This window comes from Polypterus senegalus, chromosome 15 (genome assembly GCF_016835505.1).
Source record: "Polypterus senegalus isolate Bchr_013 chromosome 15, ASM1683550v1, whole genome shotgun sequence".
Classification (NCBI taxonomy): domain Eukaryota; kingdom Metazoa; phylum Chordata; class Cladistia; order Polypteriformes; family Polypteridae; genus Polypterus; species Polypterus senegalus.
Genome location: NC_053168.1, coordinates 18,015,568 through 18,021,569, shown reverse-complemented (window position 1 = coordinate 18,021,569; position 6,002 = coordinate 18,015,568).

Below are 6,002 nucleotides of genomic sequence, written 5' to 3'. Positions count from 1 at the left end.
TTTCTGCTAATTACATATATTATCTACCCGTTATATAAAAGTGTGAATTGATTTGTTATTTATTCAGGTTTTTTTTTTAATAAATATTCTTCTCCAATTTTGTTTGATATTTTCTTGTAACTATTTCATTGACGTCCTGTAAAGCACTTTGAACAACCATAAAAATACAAAAAAAAAAAAAAAGTTGTTAATGCATACAACATTGTACATTTCAAAATATGCTTGCAAAACCTTATTTAACCTTCTTAATTTGCCCTTGTTTAGTTAACTAAGGTTTCAGAGTCACAATAATGGAAAACAGATTGGAGACAGGAAGGTGGATGACACTGCTTTAGAACAGTTTATTAAAAGAAAATAAATTTTTGCATATGTTTCAATGAGGTCTACACAGTACAATCTAAATAATACTAGAAGGTGGCTTAATATGAAGAATCAAAAAAAAAAGTGTCCCATCAAAAGGCCTATTACGACAGGTTGACAATTTTCATGACGTTGTTGTCTGAAGGTGCAGCTTTTAATGAAGCATATGACAGACAATGATAAAGGAACACTACAAACCTAAAAATAAAATCAATAAACATATAGGAAGTAATATTTGAAACAATTCACAAAAAAACAAGCTTCTAAGTTTGGTGCTAACTATTCTTTGGAGGTTTACGCAGTTTCTTGTCATGAACCCCCTCGCTATGTTTCAGTATAAAATGTACCTTATATTGCAATAAGTAACGTATCAACCATTGCTCAAAACTAAGGGGGGCGCTTTTCACAAATATATTACGTATACATTTGTTTAGTATTTTACCTACTCTTGATTTACGAAAGGTTGCTTACAAAATAATGTTTTTGTATCTCCACTTATCCTACTTTGTTTGTCTCTAGAATATGGATTGGGTTTTCAGCATGTAAACTCTGCAGATCCTTAATTTAGACTAAGGATTCTAAAGCTGCGAGGCTAACCACTAAAAGAGATAACACGAGAACGAACAGATTAGCCGTATATATATTTTTTTTTTTTTACAAAATTTCCATATTACCGTAACTTAATAAATACTATCACATTATTAACACCTTCTAGACCCATCGAATCCAAACCATGAAGTCTATTTGATGCAACAGTGTTGCAAAATAACACCTGCCAAGTGCTGTCACACAATTAAAAATATAACATACATAAACTTACTTAATACACATAGGGCCGCGAGGAAGCTCGGAGCCCAACAAAATGTAATCTCTTATGATAATACACGTAACCACATGCAGTGTACCGTGCAATTCAAAAAAAATAAACGAATCGATGAAGTGTGTAAGCGAACGGATGAACTGAACAGAAAAACATTTTCTGGAATTAAAAACGTGGGATGACCAGAACCAAAATGTTATGAAAATAGAACTGGGAAAGGAGACATTTATGTTTCAATCTCCCACATTCGTTTTATATTTACTAAGTTATTACACTAAAATTAGGCAAAAATCCAATAAACAACTGCATTACTTTTGACTACGAAATACGCGACTGTGAAGCCATTTTTGAAATATAAGTTGGTTTTGGACAGATCATTTCTTAACCCATGCGTGACCGCGGCCTAATCGAGAAAAGACATACTGCGCAAAACACCAACTGCACAATGAGCACGAGAACGAAAGATTCAAACATATATATTTCTGATCAAATTCACGATTTTTTAAAGGAATGAATCTAAAAACGCAAATTGAATTAGTGTAGGCCACAAACTTCATTCTCGCTTGGTGTTAGTTAACTCTTAATGAATGTACAACGAATTACTAAATTAACGTTTAAAAAGAAAACAACAACCTTTTTCCCAATACTAGTGCAGTCACCGTTTCCAGTTTCTGGGTCAAATGCGCACTACAGCTAGAAATCCTTCTTGAAGGGCGCGATTAGGTTTTTTTTAATTCAGCAGCCGCCGGACGCTAAGGAAAGTCACCGGAAATAAAATAAGAGAAAAAAAAAACGCCGCCGCTGGGTCTTAACATCCGACAAGTTTGTGTCCGCAGTTTCTCGGAGCGCGCAACCAGCGGCTATTAAGTAGGAATTAATCATTTTTAATGAATCGGAAGGCTGCGGCAAATTAGCACAAGGATTTGCAGTATGGACAGGAACATTTGTTAGGAAGACATAAAGTAATCGATACAAATCATTAGTAGGCTTGAAAAGCTTTTCGTGTCCATTTTGTTCAATTTTAATTTGGAAGTGATGACGATGAAGACAACAATAAAAACAACAATGATAGACATACTTTCAATGAACCTGCTTTGTCCCAGGGAGCAAAAGATGTGCTTCCCTACATCAAATCAAAGGTATGAACTTACCCTGAACATGACATCAATCTGAATACTTGATTCGACTCAAACAATCAGCCTAACCTGCATGACTTTGATAGGTGAGATAAATCTGCAGCACATGGCGAAAACACAAAGTAAAGGACATGAAAACTCCACTAAAAAAGTGACCAGGATAAGAATTCAACCCATATCTATGGAGTACAGTAGTTCCACAGAGGTGCTAACCAATGCTGTCAGTTAATAACAGAAGTACTACTAGCAGTACTCATACTGATGGGCAATGCTATGGGTTAGTACTGAGATACAATCACTGGTCTCCTGGTTCCTCTTCGTGTTGGCAATGATTTTTCTCAGGGTATTAAACTCCCACATCACAGAGAGGTGTGTATAATGTTAATTGACAAGTCTAAACTGACCTGATGTCACTGCAGCTGTGTGGATGAGTTTACAAACTGCTGTCCCAGTGGCTGCTGGATCCTGCCCTGGTACTGTTACTCCCTGCAATCCTAAACCTGGATGAAGCAAGTTTAATACATTAAGAGATGTACTGCATAGCTTCCCATTTCTTAGTCACCTTACATTTCCACAGTATCACTGAATCAAGTCTATACCACTTGCTCGATATACCTAGAGTCCTCTGCGTTTTTAATAAATATATTCTAGTATGTGACCATAATAAACTCTTAAAATCCTTCTATCAGTGTTGAAGACATAACACCTTGTATTATTTTATATAATGTCTGCTTTGGAAGTGTAAGCTTTAGTTAAATAGACTATTAACGAAAGTCCTTACGGTTATAGATTTATAAACTTGTGGTAAGTCAAATCATTATATATGAACTGGATCTAAGCAAGCTATAACCTTCAATATGTAAAAATTTGTAACGTTTTTGACATCTAACAAAGCTACAAAGAATTTGTTTTGATATTACCACTAAAAACTAAAACTAGTAAAATAAGCAATACCCAAAATCCCCACATTATACATAACAAAATAAATCACATTACAGAATTATTGTGTACTGCAAGTGTGACAGCCTGTATTCATGCACATATACACAATACTCCATTATTTGAGGAGTGACATTAAAGATGATGGACGAAAAAGCTGAAACTCTCAGTAAAGCAGTATCTTTTGACTGACCAGGCTGATTGCTGTAAGGAGATACTGTTGACATGACTAGTGGTTTTGTTTTGAATACTCAATATTCCTGACAGTAACAACTAAAACAGGGAGTTACTACAATACATGTGATTTTTAATTATACTGCCAGACCATTTCTTAACCTAATATATTTAAATAGTAGGTCTCAACTTATGTACACTTTCAGATCTTATCTGCTGTCTGGCCACCACTAGTTGGACGTTATATTTTGAGTGTGAAGATACACTGCCAGACCAAATCGTTTTATACATTTGAAAATGGATGGGTGGATGAGCATGATTTAATTACTAGCCACATAAAGTTGGATGTGCACTGATGTGGATGACAAAAAGGTAACATAGTTAACTAAAATCTAAACTACCACAAAAGGAGTACAGGTAAAAACTTCTAAAAACAGAATATAAAAGGTTATACAGGAGCAAATATTTCCACACTTACACAAATTCAGTCTGTGGAATGAATGGATCGAGCTCATGCTTATATATCCAGATTCACTGCAAAACGTCTCAGTGTTAAGTGATAAGTTTAAACATAATACTTGAATCATTATATACAGAAACAGTTTTATGTCTACTATTTCTGGTAATTGTGTAATGCATGTAATATTACCAAATGTCTGTAACCCAGTTACTCGTATTGTCTTCTTCTTCCCGTACATTTGTTTCCAACTTCTATATGGAGTTGATGTTCCTAATTAACCTTCTTCATGCAGCTCCTCCCAAGTCAAACCCTTTTCTTTCAAAACCTTTTCTACTTTATCTGTCCACCTTTGCTTCATTCTCCTTTATTTTTTCATCCCTGTACTTGTATCTTGCCCACATAGTCACTGTCTCTCCCCATCATATCCATCTCACTTCAACCTACACTCCTATAGTTTTTTAGATTCTTTCCCACTTTTATTTTAACTTTGACTGTGTCATTTCTTATCCTGTCCTTCTATCTAACTCCACACATCCATCTCAGTATTCTCACTTCTGCCACATTCAATTTTTCCTTCTGTGCTCCCTTTACTGTCCATTTCTCAGCTCCATACATCATTGCGGGTCTAACCACTTTCTTAAAAACCTTACCCTTAACCTTTGCCTTGATTATTTAATCACATAATGCTACTGATACCATCTTCTGAATGTCCCATGTCATTGGTGATGATGTGGTGAGGACATACAAGTACCTTAGGGTGCATCTAAATGACAAGCTTGAGTGAAGTACCAACATTGGCACTGTGTACAAGAAGGGTCAGAGTATCTTCCGTTTCCTGAGAAGCTTCAGGTCATCTGGTATATACAGGCCACACACCAGTCTGTAGAGGGCAGAGTAAAGTTTCCATGCAGGGAAACAACTTTATTACAGGTAATCCCAATAGACTAAATAAACTGAATAAAATGTCTAGTTCAATCTAGGGAGTCAGGCTGGACTCACAGGAGGAAGTGGTAGAACAGAGCTCACGCTGCCTACTATCCTGGTGAATGACTCTAATCCCATGTATGAGGTTTTGGGTAAACAAAGAAGCGCATATAGCAACAGACTGAGACAACTGCATTGCTCAAAGGAGATGTTAAGATGTTTTTACCCTCAGCCACCAGGTTCTATAATGAGTCACCCCATGGCCAAGACAATATTGTTTCCTTTGTGCTAAATACTATTAAACTGATCCAAAGACATGCAGGTTAGATAAATTGGCCTTAGTGTTTGCTTGGTGCGTGAGGGTGCTTGTGGACTGGCATCATGTTCAGGGTTCATTCCCCACCTTGCATCCTATGTTAGCTGGAATAAGCTCCAAAAGACCCCCGTCACCCTGCTCACTGGTCTAGAAGACATCTTAACTGACAATGGCACTATGTGCAATATGCTGTGCCAATGACTGACATCCTGTACTGTGAAACTTTAATATAGTACACTTCATAATATAAATATCTACTTATGTTACTATACTTATACATAATTCTTGTCTTTTGTATATTTATACCTTATTAACATAGCATTAGTAAAAACAAGGAAGTGATTACTGCCTTTTACCATACCAAAGTGCCTCTACGCCCAATTATTATTCAGGGAGTTGATGTGGAGGCGGTACACTGCTACAAGTACATTCATTTAGCTATTTTTTAATTTATTATGGTTTCATTATTATTTATTTTTTTGTTAATTAATGTGTTAAGCAATTGAGTCATTTGCTGTAGCATGAACTCCATTTCCACTACATTTTTGTAACCCTACCCCAGTGGGAAAAGCTACATTTAATTGTGTTATAAGGTATAAAAATAAGCTGTATTTAATTGACATTTAAATACTTCCCAGGCAGGCGCAACCTTTTACAATATAAACATGAACAACTAATAATTTTGTAAGCTGTGCACACAGTTTTATTTAAATTATTGTAACCTTTTTCAAGAAAACCTATGAATGTTTGCCGAAGTCATCGTCCATTCAAACTTGAAAAGCTTATTTTACGAAGTTACGAGACTCCCCTTACTACTCCATTGAAAAGCAGTCGCTTCACTTAACTAAATACCGTAGTTTATAAAGATCAAGA